General features: G+C 31.9%; 1 protein-coding gene across 1 annotated transcript in view; it reads right to left on the bottom strand.

Moving 5' to 3' along the window:
• Positions 1-2,673: 2,673 nt before the first annotated feature.
• The window catches only part of cdk14 (cyclin dependent kinase 14), a 135,016-nt gene continuing 121,124 nt past the window's right edge, over positions 2,674-16,565 (bottom strand). The window contains exon 12 of the mRNA XM_073846908.1: positions 2,674-9,307. The gene's annotated coding sequence lies outside the window, so the exon portion shown is untranslated. The remainder of the gene's footprint in view (positions 9,308-16,565) is intronic.

The following is a 16,565-nucleotide window of genomic DNA, read 5'->3' as shown; positions in this document are numbered from 1 at the left end:
AATGATAAAAACTATATGTCAAATGCATTGTTGCATGTTTAATTCAGTGAGCAGTGCTCAGTATGCACACTACGTACTGAAATAAAGTTAATATGCTATTCAAAACAGTTCTTTACTAATGGACTTCAGTCAGAGTAATATTTAATTTGAAACTAATGCAAACAAGGGTTATTGGTCAACAGTTTATACTGATGTGGACTTTGTCTTGACCGTTGACTAAAACACAAAAACAAACAAAAAAAAAGTGAACACAATTTAAAGGATATCGGTTGTGTATCTCATCTATAGTAAAATACATAGTTAAAAACGACTTTTAAAGAGCATTTTAAAAACAAATACTCATTCATCTAAGTGCAGCACAGTAAATAAAGTCAATGAACAAAATCTGCATGCCATACAAAAAAACAGAGACGGCCCCTAACGTGCGGCCCTGTCTGCTGCCTTCCTATTGGCTACTGTGAGTGTCTGTAAGAGAAATGAGAGGAACATGATTTGCTCTGACAGGGGAATGTAAAGACAGCCTTCACTAAGAGTCTGGATACTGGCTGAATACAAAACAACTTCTGCCTGAGTAAATACTTCATTCAGCCGTTTTCCATTTGGTCTTATTGTGTAATTATTTTTCATTTACAAACATGAAATGCTCTACCAGTTCAGTCACTCACACTAGTTTTCATTTTGGGAATAAATGACCCAATATATTGTATTTTAAATGTGTAGCATTCAACTTCAATCATCTCAGGCAGGACATCTGAACTTTCCTTTTGATTTCAGTTCAGTAAATTATGGAAGCCTGTTTCTGCTACTGAATAAAAAAAAATGTAATTGCAACTGTTTGTCTGACAATTCTGACTCTTTTTCTCAGAATTGTGAGATTTAAATTTACAATTGCATGTTATAAAGTCAGAATAATAAGATATAAACTTGCAATTGCGAGTTATAAAGTCACAATTCTAATGTTTTTTTCTCCTTTATAAACTCCCACACTACAAAAAAATAATTTGTTACCCTGCTTCCTTAAAATGTTAAGCTTAGTCAGCACAAATAAGTTTAGTCAACTTGAAAGCTGGTTTGTTAAACTTAAAAGCTGGGTAAGTTGCCCAGCTGCCTAAACATTTTAAGTTGAATCAACATAAATATCTAAGTTGTCACTTAGTACAACTAAACATTTTAAGTTGACTAAACTTTTTTTAAATGTTAACTGAATTTAAAATTATAAGGCATCCAGGTGACAAATTATTTTTAGTTGATTCAACAAAGTTTTTTACAGTGCAATTGCAAGAAATAAAAGTAAGAATATGAGATAAAAACTCACACTTCTGACTTTTTTTCTAGCAATTGTGAGTTTGTTCGCAATTCTGATTTTTTTCTAAGAATTATGAGATATAAATTCGCAATTGTGAGTCATAAAATCCAGTTTTGATGTTCTCAGAACTGCAAGTTTATATCTAACAATTCTGACTTAATATCACAAAAAAGTCACAATTGCAAGATATAAATTCACAAATTTGAGAAAAAGAATTGTAAGTTCTAAACTCGCAGTTCTGAGAGAAAAAGTCACAGCTGCAAGATATAAATTTACAATTCTGTGAAAAAGTCACAATTGCTAGATATAATCTTGCAATTCTGAGAAAAAAGTCACAATTTAAAATATAAATTCACAATGCTGAGAATTATGTGTTGCAATTCTGACTTTGTAACTCGCAATTGCCAGTTTATATCATGCAATTCTGAGGAAAACAAGTCAGAATTTTGAGTTTTTATCTTGCAATTCTGACTTCATAACTCGCAATTGTGAGTTTATATATCATAATTCTGAGAAAAAGTCAGAATTGTGAGTTTGTATGACGCAATTCTGAGAAAAAAGCTCAGAATTGCGAGATGTAAACTCGCAATAGTGAGATAAAAAGTCACAATTTCCTTTTTTAAATTTTTTAATTCAATGTCGGAAACAGGCTTTCATAGTAAATCCAGAAAAGCTGAGATGCTATAACAAGATCTGAATAATCCTGGGACAGACTAGACTGGCCAAACCAGAAAGAGATGATGAGTAAAACCCGCACGTAACTCACTTAATGCGTCATTAGGAAATTTGACTATTAAGCATTATGTAAATTGAAATCGCCCAGATTTGTGGCTTACACTCAAAAATTACACAACAATAAAGGTGCTTCGGCGATGCCATAGAAGAACCGTTTTTTGTTTAAATGGTTCCATTATGAACCTTTAACATCTGAAGAACCTTTCTGTTGCACAAAAGGTTCTTTGTGAGAAAAGAAGGTTCTTTTTAAAGTATCTTTGACTGAATGATTCTTTGTGGAACCAAAAATGGTTCTTCTATGGCATCGCTGTGAAGAACCTTTTAAAGCACCTTTACTTTAAGAGTGTAGAACAATTTTTGGTTCCTTAAAGAACCTTTCAGTTCTTAGAAGAACATTTTAATGATCTTAAGAAATTTTTCCATTATATATATATAAAACTTTTGTGCAATGGAAAAGAAACAGTCTATGGCAATAAAAAAACTTTTTTAAGAGTGTACAGAAACAAATATTACTTTTTTAATATCAGTTTGTGAGTATAGTTCAATATGAGTCACATGCTATTAGCCAACTTCCATTGAAATCAATGCAGAGCACTTTAAATCATTGATTGTGAAGATGGCGGTTGGTTTGAAGCATTAATAAACTTTATTTATTTCAGGTAAAACAACAATAAACAACATTTACAGAAGGACATTACATCTTCCATAATAACATTACATACAGGTTTCTAACAAATAATGCAATTCCTACTCTAATATAGTCTAAGTTTCGTTCGTTATAAAGTGACCAGGTACACGTCTAGGTTCTGGAACCGCTTGTCGAATGTCTGCATTATTTCAGTGCATCTTACAAAAAAGAAAAATAGATATAGGCAAGTGAAGCGAAAACACAGATTCAGTGTTCAGCACAGCGGATGCACGTCCAACCTCCACGCCTGCTTCCCAACGAGAGTATACGGATATGAATCAGCCGAGGGGGCGTTCGTGACCCTGAACGCTGAAGCATCGCCGTCACGCCGCCGTCTCGCCCCCTCCGTATATATACTGTATGTACAGCCTAGTATATAACAAAGATTACAAAAAGATTAAATATTCACAGATGAATTGAGAATAACATGGTCTTGACAGCACATTCCAAAGCAGAGCAAACCGGGAAGCTAAAGCTGTTCCCTTTTCGTGGTACATTTACATTTATATATTGATTTAATAACTGTGGAAGCCTATTTCCACCACCGAAGTAAAAAATATGAAACAGTAATTGCGACTTTATCTCGCAATGCAAGACATTAACTCAATTGCAAGAAGTCAGAATTTAAATACAGCCTTAGAATTGTGAGATATAAACTTTTTAAAATCAGAATTGCAAGATATAAACTCAGAAATGCGTGTTATAGTCAAAATTGCAAGAAAAAATTCAGAATTGCTGTTCAAATCTGAGAAATAAAGTCATAATTGCAAGATGTAAACTCACAATTGTGAAAAAAGTCATAATTTAAATACAGGCAGAGTTGTGAGATATAATCTTGCAAATATGACTTTTTTAAATCAGAATTTCAAAATATAAACTCACATGTGTTAAGTCAAAATTGCAAGAAGAAATTCTCAATTTTGAGAAATAAAGTCATAATTGCAAGATGAGAAAAGAAAGTCAGAATTGTGAGATATAAACTTTCAATTCTGACTTTTTAAAATCAGAATTGCAAGATTTGCTAAGTCAAAATTGCAAGAAAAAATTCTGAATTGCAATTTTGATTAAAAAAAAAAAATCTGAATTCTGAGAAATAGTCATAATTGCAAGATGTATACTGACAAATCATAACACAGTTTTTAATCATAACTGCAAGATATAAACTCAATTGCAAGTTATAGTCAGAATTGCAACTGCTACTTCAATATAATCTTGCAACCAAAAGAAAAAAAGTTACATCTCGCAATTCTGAGAAATAGTCATAACTGTGAGAAACTCAGAATTCTGACTTTTTTTTCTCAGAATTGCGAGTTAAACTCTCAATTTTAAGAAAATACTATTTTTTCCTTCAGAATTAGACTTTGTAACTCGTAACTGCAAGTTTATATCTCATTTCTGAGAAAAGAAGTCACAATGGCAAGAAAAAAGTATATAAACTCACAATTGCAGAAAAAAAGTCAGAATTGTGAGATAAAAATCTCAATTCAAATTTTTTGTCAGAACTGCAAGATATACACTCACAATTATGTTATAAGGTCAAAATTGCAAGTTGTAAGTTAGAATTGTGATATAAACCGTGAGAAAAAGTTGAAATTGCGAGATACTCACAATTCTGAGAAATTGTCATAACTCTGACTTTTTTCTCAGACCTGCCAGATAAAAACTAACAATTAGGTGTTATATAGTCAGAATTGTGACATAAACTTGCAATTTTAAGAAAATAATCTTTTTTTCCCTCAGAATTGGACTTATAGAAGAAGTTATACTAAATTTATATCTCAATTCTGACAAAAAAAAAAAAAAGGTCATGAAAACTCACAATTGCAAGAAAAAAGTCAGAATTATTAGATGTAAACTTGCAGTTGCCAGAAAAAAGTAAGAATTACGAGCTAAAAAGTCACAATGAACTTTAGTTTTTTCTTCAATGGCAGTAACAGGCTTCCGCAAATAACCAAGTTTGAAGCGTGCGCCAATGATTATGCAAACATGATGTCTCTTCTTTTTTGTGTGTTCGTCACAGTGCTAAATGTGCAATCATTGATTATTATTACTTTTCTCCATCCCTTTTTCTTGCAAAAAAAGGAGACTCTACACACCTTAAAGTGGCGATAAAATACAGCATGTCGCATGTAAAGCTGCGACCGCCACAAAGGCAGGAGGAGCTCTTACATGTTTCAAGCACGTCGCATGAAAATAATTATTGGGCTGCTAATACTGGCTGGAGTCCTTTAAAGCCGAAGCGGTCAGGAGGCATTAATGCGCCTCCGTCACACTGCGTTTCGTCAGAATCGCAGCTCTCTTCATAGTCGCAACATTTAAACAGTCTCTTCATTTCTGGTTAGTTGAATAAAGGCCACGTTCACACTGCAGATTAATACGGGAGTCACTCCTCTTCACATACACTGCAAAACAATCCTTTTCTTACTCTTATTGCTGAGATATTAAGTCTTGTTTCCTGAAAAAATAATCAAAATTAAGTATGTTTCATTAAAAAAAAAATGATTAAAACTTGTGTTTATCATGAAATAAAAAGGTAAAAGCTAATTTTTATCTCACAATTTTCTGTCAATTCTGATAAAAAACGTCAAAACTGTGAGATATAAATACAAACTCAGAATTTATTTTTTTTGACGTTTAGATTTTAGTTTATTATAATTTCTCCTGAATTGCAAGAAAAATTAATTGCGCAATATAAACTCAGAAATGCGACAAGGTTGCAATTGCCTTTTAGTGAGAAAAAATAAAACTTAAAGTCAAAACAAATTATTTTTTTCCCTCATTTGCCTTGTTTTAAGCAGAAAAAGAAAAACACACCTAATTTTTTAAATTTCTTTTGAATTGCAAAAAAAAAAAAGACGAATTACACAAAACTCAGAAATGCGAAAAAGTTGCAATTGCCTTTTAGTAAGAAAAAATAAAACTTAATTTAAAGGGAAAACTGATTTATTTTTTTGACCTCATTTACTTTTTTTATTGTTCTAAGCAGAAAAACCCACTTAATTTCGATTATTTCTTCCGAATTGCAAGAAAAAAGATGAATTTCGCAATATACTGTAAACTCAAAAATGTGAAAAAGTTGCAACTGCCATTTAGTAAAAAAGATAAATGAAACTTAACTCAAAGGGAAAACTTTTTTTTCTTATTTTAAGCAGAAAAACACTTAATTTTGATTAAAAAAAACATTTAATGACGCATGTCTTTATGCATTTTAAATGTGTCTTGATTTAAAAATGCTTTGCTATTTTCACTGGAAAACAAGACAACAAATCACTCATTCGCACCACCTCTGTGAGCTGTATTTTAGTGCATGGCTACTGTTATTTAATCTGCATAATTGCTTTAGTAAATTGGGTGCTGTTTTAATTTCCTACCAATTATTTTGTCAGAAACAGCACACACAAACAGGTTTGACTGCAAGTAATCATATTTCTAGTTTGTGAAACGTCAAAATGTTGCAATGAAATTGCTATAATTATTAGTAAATCATCCATCGCAAATTCATAATTACGAGTGATATTTAGGTTATGCAGTGTGTACGTGACCCCATCTCATTTACAGGTGCAAAACACCACCTTAAGAGCTGGAATGTTGCGCAAACATGTCGAAAAGTGCATTCGCAGTAAGCGTCGACCTTTTAAATTCCAGAAATGTCATTGCTCTTTAACTAGTCCTCTGACCATCAGTCACACCAATGTGACTAAAGCTGAATCAAGAAGTTCCTTTTGCACAAATATTAATAATGTCATCAAACGGATCATGTTTGGATTTGTACCGTATAATAATTGCAAAGGCGTGATGTGTCACTGGACGTCATGCACGTCTGTACACATTCCATTCGCCGCTGATTTATTCAATAATCTGTTGCTAAACAGGTGTGTGACTGCGCAAATCTGAACTCATTTGACTTCCTTATTCGATCCATTTTAACAGTGCAGAGCCAAACATTGCTATTGTTCAATTAGCTCTTGCACTTACGTAGAACAAAATTAATTGGTACTTTACAACATACTGACAGAGAGAAAATACTGTACCCGAATGGAGATTATATTATTATGTTGATCATCTGTCTTACAGAAACCAAATGGACGGACATGAATAGGAAGAGCAGTGTCAGTATTCAGATGCACAGATTGGGAAAGTAGTGCACTTTGGGAAGGTTCTTCAGACCAACCTCCTTCATCTCGAAAAGATGCTTGAGAAATGCATTAGCTTCATCAACAACACTTCAGTTTAAAATGTTGAAGGACTGTTCACACACTCATAAACAGTATGCAAAATTGAACTTTTTTACTCTTATTTCGTTCACACATCGAGTTACTGGTTAATCGTGTCTATTTCTCATTTAGCATCATGAACATGCATGCAACATTTTTCCATTTCAAATGGATGTTTTCATTGTGACCCATTTTAGTTTGAACCCATTTTGTGGTTAAAGACAGGTGCTCAGACCCAAAATAAAAATACATACATAAATGTATATTATTATGAATTCAGCTCTAAATCAAAACCATGAACTTTTGAATGAATTTTTGGTGAGTTGTACTGAATACAATTTCGGATTCAATTCTAATATAACATAACATGGTTTAAAAGTTAAATTCTAAAGCATTCCTGTAGCTCAAACAGTAGTGCAAGCAACAGCAAGGTCATGGGTTTGAATTTCAGTGAGTGCGTGAATTGATTAAAAGTAAACTTTGAATGTTATGTACTTGAAGTTGGATAAAATCATCTGCAAATAAAAAACAAAAGTGTCTGCAAAAGAAGCACGTCTTGTGTGTACATCCTCTAACAGTTCAAAGTAAAGTTTGGGCCGTTTTACTGATCAGTTGTGAGTGCAATTCATTCTAAGATTGTCATGGGCCTTCGGACGGAACAGCGAAAACTGAATTGTTTCTAAACGTGGACGAGTGAATTTCTTTCTCATGCACAGTAGCACCAGTGCAGTATATTGCCTGTATTTAACACTCAACGCACATGTAAACGCACACAGACGTACACGAGACTCGCAGTTATCTGCCGTTAGTGATGGTAATCATTGCTTTAGTGCAGTCCCTGCAGTGAGTGAATGTGCACCATCAGGCTGCAACCGCATTGTCAGTGCGATTATCGTTATTACTAGGGATGCACCGATACTGAATTTCTTAGCTGACACAATAGTCAGTTATTCAGAATGATATTTGCTGACACCAATACTGATAGCAGATTATTCATCATGATATCTGGGGATTCCAATACTGTTAGCTGATTATTCAGAATATTTTTCGATACCAATAATTGATTGTTCAGAATGATATCTGTCGATATCAATACCGATAACCGATTATTCGGAATGGTATCTGCCAATACCAATAGCGATTATTTGGAATGGTATCTGCCGAAACCAATACCGATAACCAATTAATCCGAATGATATCTGCTGATACCGATACTGATTATTCCGAATGATATTTGCCGATACCAATATCGATAACCAGTTATCCGGAATGATATCTGCTGATACCATTAGCGATTATTTGGAAAGATATCTGCCGAAACCAATACCGATTACAGATTATTCAGAATGATATCTGCAGACACCAATACCGATTATTTATAATGATATTTGCCAATACCGATAACCGATTATTCGGAATGATATCTGCCAATACCAATAGGATAGCCAATTATTCAGAATGAAATCTGCTGATTATTTAGTTTTATTAAAAAAAAAAAAAAGATCTCTCGCCTAATGCTGTAAACTTTACAGGAGCCTCTCAATTGGTTCATAATATTAGAGGTTAAAATGAACATCAAAACTATATTAAATGCTATTTATTTTCGGGTATGCACATAATGTAGTTTTCGTAAAAACAGGTCTTCATGATAGATTTATTAAAAAAAACATATAATTACCAGTACATAAGCTCATAGGGTTAAACAGAACCTGTGTTAACAGTGCTGGGTTAATGCATTATTATTGCTTGGACTTGGATGGTGCTAAATTCGACACAAGACAGTCTGACATGTTTTTTCCACCCCTTTTGATTGACAGGAAATTGGCCCTGATCATCGGCTGTTTTTAAATAATCAGTCGATGGCTGTTAGTGCAGATAATTATCGGTTGATACTGACTGTTGTTTGATCGGTGCATCCCTAGTTATTACTGTGGGAATCATTGTCGCAGTTATTGGGAGCGGAGCTGGTTCGTACCATAGCCAACAATGTGGAAGATTGCAGGAAATGCGAAATGCCAGCTTGGTCTCGTTAATGCGTGATTGTGCGTGGGAGGGCATTTGGTTTGTTCTCTTAGATAGACACGTATTTAACTGTACAAACATTCGTACATAGGTAGCTACATAAACAAACAGTTCTTATTAATTGCCTTTTGAAGCCTGATGTAACCGGATGTCGCTCGCTTGCCGTCGATGTGGGAATGTTATGTGACCTTCCTGATGGTAAAAAGATTTTTGACTGAATTGAAGTCCCATGTGGAAGGTCAAACCAGCCAGAAATGAAATAATTTAAATAAACATGAAGAGTTGTTCCCGTCTCCTTCTCCTCTTTGTCCTTTTCCCACCTTGACGGCTGACAGCGCCAACCTGCAACAAAAAAAAAGAGAGAGACAAAAACATTTAACGTCAGTCCTGAAGTGCACTTGCAGTAACTAAACTGTAGTTTAACGCAAGACACCACCGGAAAAAAATCACATCATGGACTGGTCAATTTTGAGATTTTGGGCTATTTGGCTTTCCATACTGTGTATAGAAAAAGTTGAAAGAAAAAGTCCAAAATACATAGTTGTGACCCTGGTCTTAATTAGCATGGGTATATTTGTAGCAATAGCCAAAAATACATTGTATGGGTCAAAATTATAGATTTTTCTTTTATGCCAAAAATTATTAGGATATTAAGTAAAGATCATGTTTCATGAAGATATTTTATTCAAAAATATATTTCCTACCAAAAATATATCAAAACTAAATTTTTTATTAGTAATATGCATTGCTAAAAACTTAATTTGGACAACTTTAAAGCCGATTTTCTTAATATTTAGATTTTTTGCACCCTCAGATTCCACATTTTCAAATAGTTGTATCACAGCCAAATATTGTCCTATACATCAATGGAACAAACCATACGACAATTGAAAGTTTATTTATTCATATTTTTAGATGATGTATAAATCTCAATAATAAAAAAAAAACAGACCCTTATGACTGGTTTTATAGTCCAGGGTCACATTTAAGTGTTTATTTTATGACACTTATGACCAATAATTCAGAATAATATCTGCCGATAACAATACGGATAACCGATTATTCGGAATATCTGCCGATACCGATTATTCCTAATGATATCTGCTGATATCGATAGCTGAATATTCAGAATGATATCTGCCGATACCAATACCGGTAACGGATTATTCGAAATGATATATTTTCTTAATATTTCGATTTTTTTTGCACCCTCAGATTCCACATTTTCAAATAGTTGTATCTCAGCCAAATATTGTCCTAACAAACCATACATCAATGGAGAGTTTATTTATTCAGTTTTCAGATGATGTATAAATCTCAATTAAAAAAAAAAAAAAAACAGACCCTTATGGCTGGCTTTATAGTCCAGGGTCACATTTAAGTGTTTATTTTATGACACTTATGACCAATAATTCAGAATAATATCTGCCGATAACAATACGGATAACCGATTATTCGGAATATCTGCCGATACCGATTATTCCTAATGATATCTGCTGATATCGATAGCTGAATATTCAGAATGATATCTGCCGATACCAATACCGGTAACGGATTATTCGAAATGATATATTTTCTTAATATTTAGATTTTTTTTGCACCCTCAGATTCCACATTTTCAAATAGTTGTATCTCAGCCAAATATTGTCCTAACAAACCATACATCAATGGAGAGTTTATTTATTCAGTTTTCAGATGATGTATAAATCTCAATTAAAAAAAAAAAAAAAACAGACCCTTATGGCTGGCTTTATAGTCCAGGGTCACATTTAAGTGTTTATTTTATGACACTTATGACCAATAATTCAGAATAATATCTGCCGATAACAATACGGATAACCGATTATTCGGAATATCTGCCGATACCGATTATTCCTAATGATATCTGCTGATATCGATAGCTGAATATTCAGAATGATATCTGCCGATACCAATACCGGTAACGGATTATTCGAAATGATATATTTTCTTAATATTTAGATTTTTTTTGCACCCTCAGATTCCACATTTTCAAATAGTTGTATCTCAGCCAAATATTGTCCTAACAAACCATACATCAATGGAGAGTTTATTTATTCAGTTTTCAGATGATGTATAAATCTCAATTAAAAAAAAAAAAAAAAAAACAGACCCTTATGGCTGGCTTTATAGTCCAGGGTCACATTTAAGTGTTTATTTTATGACACTTATGACCAATAATTCAGAATAATATATGCCGATAACAATACGGATAACCGATTATTCTGAATATCTGCAGATACCGGTAACCAATAACCGATAACCTAACGATATCTGCTGATATCGATAGCTGGATATTCAGAATGATATCTGCCGATACAAATATCAATAAACAATTATTCAGAATGATATATTTTCTTAATATTTAGATTTTCTTTGCACCCTCAGATTCCACATTTTCAAATAGTTGTATCTCAGCCAAATATTGTCCTAACAAACCATACATCAATGGAGAGTTTATTTATTCAGTTTTCAGATGATGTATAAATCTCAATTGAAAAAAACAGACCCTTATGGCTGGCTTTATAGTCCAGGGTCACATTTAAGTGTTTATTTTATGACACTTATGACCAATATTTCTGAATGATATCTGCCGATATCAATACCGATAACCGATTATTCAGAATGGTTGTATAGTCCAGGGTCACATTTAAGTGTTTACACTTATGACCAATTATTCTGAATGATTTCTGCCAATCACAATAACCAATTATTCTAAATTACATCTGCTGATAACGACAGCTGATTATTCAGAATGATATCTGTCGATACCAGTACCGATAGCTAACTATTTGAAATGATATCTGCGATAATGATACTGATAACTGATAATCCTGAATATTTGCCGATAACAATAATTGATTATTCTAAATGTCTTTTAAAAGCCATTTATGTACATTTATTCAATGTTCAGATTTTTCTTTTGTAAATATGTGCAAATTAGTGCAGTGTAATTAGATAGTGCTTCATTTGTATATTTAAACAAACATTTAAAAAATTTCTACAAAAAATGTTTGCAATTCTTAATGCAATCTATCAACTGATGAAGTAATGTGATGTCTATTATTTTCTACTCTAATCACCTGCAGTGCTTTGCCTTATATTAAACTATAATTAACTATATTAAATGTTGTATTTTGATGAATGATGATGATGGGATGCAGAGGAAAAAAGTGTGTGTGTGTGTGTGTGTGTGAGAGAGAGAGAGAGAGAGAGAGAGAGAGAGAGAGAGAGAGAGAGAGAGAGAGAGAGAGAGAGAGAGAGAGAGAGAGAGAGAGAGAGAGAGAGAGGAAGGGCAGATCTGGCTCGCTTGTTTCTCGGCTAATCTTCCTCTTTTTTTCCCCATTGACCATACTGCTAATAAATAATGCATGCGTCTCTGTGTGTCCGACCTCTCTCTCTCTCTCTCTCTCTCTCTCTCTCTCTCTCTGGCAGTCTGTTATTCTCTTTCTTACTCTCTTGCTTCAGATTTCTTTTGTTGCCCTTCCCCCACTTGATTTCAATCCATGCCTTTGGAAAACCGTTCCTGGAGGATTTGCAAGTGTGTGCGCCAGAAATCAGAGATCATGGAAGGACGCTGCCTTTATCAAGAGCCCAAAGCTTGTGTGTGTGTGAGAGAAAGTGAAAGAGGAAATAGACCAACTCAGAAACACACTGTCCCACTGCAAACCCAACAAACTACATCCACAGAATGCTTGCTGATAAAAAGATGTTCATCAATGATATTTTAATGTACTTGAGACATATTTAGCCCACATCTACACTGTAAAAAATGATTTTCCGAATGATATAGAAAAAGATATTTTAAATAAAATAACTTGAACAAAAGAATAAAATAATTAGAGATATTAGACATTTGGTTATACTGTACATTAGTATTGTATAAAAAAATGGCAACATTCGTTTAATCACTACATTTTTACTTGTTCTTGTAAGTCAAAGCACATGTATTTGCTCAGTAACATCTCGTCTCAACAGACAGTCAGAAAGGATCATCTAATAAATATTCCCTTTAACTCTCAAACTAATTCATTAAATGTTCAACCAGTGAAATGCATCCATCCCGCTAAAAATAACTTCTTCACTTCTCTTTCTGCACTCAGGTCAAAGATGTGATGCTCATTCAATAGATTTATTCATTTATTCAAAAATAGATAAAAAAAAAATGCAATCCATACAGACAATGACTTAAATATACCTTGCACTGAAATATTTTTTCTAGGGCATTAAGTTGATAATAATAATAATTAATAATAATAAATAAATAAATAAATAAATAAATAAACAAAAGCTGAAATAAATATAAATAATATTTTTCCAATAATTCAGATTAATTTAATTATATAAATAATAATTTCTTAAAAAAATGGTGAAGCAGTGTTATTATTGTTATTTTAGTATCTTTGTTTGAATTTGGCATTTATTAATATTTATTAATATTATTTTATTAGCAATGTGATGCGTTTATTAATATTTTTTGAAAGCTTTTGTTTATATTTTCAGTTTTCATTCTAATTTGGAAAAGTTTTAGTAATTCTGTGCTTTTGTCATTTTCTTTTTTATTTAAACGTTTTGCTTAGCTTTAATATATTTTAATTTTAGTAATGTAATACTTTCAGCACTTTTTTATTTCAATCAATAATAATAATAATAAATAAAAACTGAAATAAATATAAATAATTACTTCTGATTAATTTAATAACATTCCAAATTATTTCTTAAAAATGCTGAAGCAGTGTTATTATTGTTATTTTTGTATTTTAGTTTGAAAATAGCATTTATTAATATTTTGATGCATTTATTAATATTTTTTGGAGGCTTCTGTTTATATGTTCCATTTTCTGTTTATATTTTAATTTTAAATTTTATGTTTTCATTTTAATTTTATTGTAAGTTTTGGTAATTTTATGTGCTTTTGTCATAGCTTTAATTTATTTTTATTTCAGTTTTAGTAATGCAATAATTTCAGTACTTCTTCAAGGCAAACATACTTAAAAGAAATGAATAAAGAACAAGAGATATAATATATACGCAAAATTTCTTATCTTTATATTCTTATTTTTAAGTTATTTTATTCTTCTTTTATTTAGAAGACCTTTATATCTCTTTATATATTTCAGTTAGGCTTAATTTGAATTAAGTAAAACTATTTTAAATAGTTTTTTTTTTTTAGTAAACAGTAACAAAACGAAAGGAAATCACTTTTTACCAGGAAGTCTTCAGGAAACCTGTTCGAAAACAATCATTTTTGCAATTGATTGCAGTGGCACTAGTGAGGCTGAAATTGCACACTAAAACCTAAAGATGTTAAAGTTTAGACAGCAATTAAGGTTTGTCAAAAAAGTATACAGAATCAATTTTGGACAAAAACATTCAATTATATCCCTCTAGAAGAGAAAGTGAATCTCAGCGGTGAACAGGAGAATGTCAGATGTGTTTAAGAGCGTCTCTGACTGATTTAGCAAACACAATGAGGAGAAGGGCTCCTATAGTCCTCAAGCCAGCAGACGGGCCCCTTCTGTGACCTCTGACCCCCCCGCCGACACCGGCCTCGTCACGTCTCAAAGCGTGTAATGAAGTGCGTCAGACGGCCATTAAACGGCACACACACACAAACACACACACACACACACACACACACACACACACACACTCCGCTGTGAGCCGAGCTGACGTTTTAATACGGCCGCGAGTGTTTGTGCGTCTCAGAAGAGATTCCCAATCGCTTTAATGAACACACTTGGATTACTTTCCATTTTCTTAAGAGTGCAAATTTAATTAAAAGTGAGGATTTAAAGCGCTCTGAAAAGTTTCCAGTCATTAAACGCGCAGGAATGCTGTGTTTCGGCCAGGACGCGACTCGAGTTCGTTTTAATGACCTCCATCGCTTCAGCTCCACACAGAATGTGTGCTATGAAAGCCAATAAAGTGCTCCTCACCACTGACAGCTTTATGGATTAATCCTTTCAACTAAACAGCTTGTTAAAATCAAGTTCTGCTCAACTGGAGTCACCAAACACACCTGAAAAATAATGACAGCTTCACAAACACTACCTCGGCTGTCATTGGCCAGGCAGACTGTGAGCCCCGCCCCAAACTCACGTGATTGGTCAGAAGTTGATATGACTATCAGTATGACTATGACTTGAAATCATCTAATTTCTTTTTCACATGAATGGAAATGTTATCATTTAATGCTCAAAATATGTTTCCCCCCCTGTTGAACACAAAATAACATTCATCTTTTCTGGAAAATGAAAGTGAATAAAGATGGACACATCAACAACAACAGCAACAATAAAAGAACTAATAAAAATGAGAAATTTTGTCCTGGCAACTTTAATAATTTGATGTACTAAAATGACCAAAACTAAAACTGAATGAATGAAAAACTGAAATAAAAATTTATTTAAGCTATATATATATATATATATATTTCTTTTTTTTTTAAGACAAACTAATAAAATCACAAAAGAAAATAGACTCGAGAAAAATAATTCAAAGTTGAAATAAAAGTATAATAACAATAATAATAATAATGAAAAAATTAAAACTGAAATAAAATTGAATTTAAATTTAAAATTTCTCAAATTAAAATAACTGACAAACATAAAAATAAAATCTCTTTTAAAGCTCAAATAGAGTAAAATGAAATTAAATATAAAAATATAAGATGACAACCAACCTAAACTTAAACCAAGCCTTAAACTTAACAATGTTAGTAAAATGCCTTGGTACAAACTGAAGTAAGTTTAGGGACTAAAATTACTAAAGCTAAAACTGAAATAAAAATTGTTACAAATATTTTAACTTTCAATTAAATTGAAAGGTGAAAAAAATCTAATTCAATGTTAAAATAAAATAAATGTTTAACAATAATAATAATAATAATGAAAAAGTTTAAACTGAAATTAAAATTAAATTTCAATTTTAAAAACAAATAAGCTAAACATAAACATAAAAAACAAAACAAAAAAAACTTAAAATGAATTATTGTATAAATATTATTATAAAACAAACCTAAACTTAAACTTAAACCAAGCCTTAAACTTAAAAATGTAACTAAAATGCCTTGGTAACAAGTACTAAAATTACTAAAGCTAAAACTGAAATAAAAATAGTTACAAAAAAAAGTGATGAAAAAGTTTAAACTGAAATTTAAATTAAATTTCAATTTTAAAAACAAATGAGAGTAAATCAAAGCTAAGCGAATTATTATTAAAAATGATAGATTAAAACGAACCTAAACTTGAACTTAAACCAAGCCTTAAACTTAAAAATGTTATTAAAATGCCTTGTTAACAAACTGAAGTAAGTTTAAGTACTAAAATTACTAAAGTTAATATTGAAATAAAATAGTTACAAAAATCAAAATGAAAGGTGAAAAGGAAATCTAAAAATAATAAAAAAATAACGTATTAAGTGTAAAAAAAAAGTATAATAATAATAATAATAATATAAATATAAGATGAAAACCAACCTAAACTTGAACTTAAACCAAGCCTTAAACACTGCCTTTGTAACAACCTGGCATCAGTTTAAGTACTAAAGTTAAAACTGAAATAAAAATAAATTATACATA

This window comes from Garra rufa, chromosome 9, assembly GCF_049309525.1.
Source record: "Garra rufa chromosome 9, GarRuf1.0, whole genome shotgun sequence".
In the NCBI taxonomy this organism is placed as follows: domain Eukaryota; kingdom Metazoa; phylum Chordata; class Actinopteri; order Cypriniformes; family Cyprinidae; genus Garra; species Garra rufa.
This window is presented reverse-complemented; position numbering and strand designations above follow the sequence as displayed.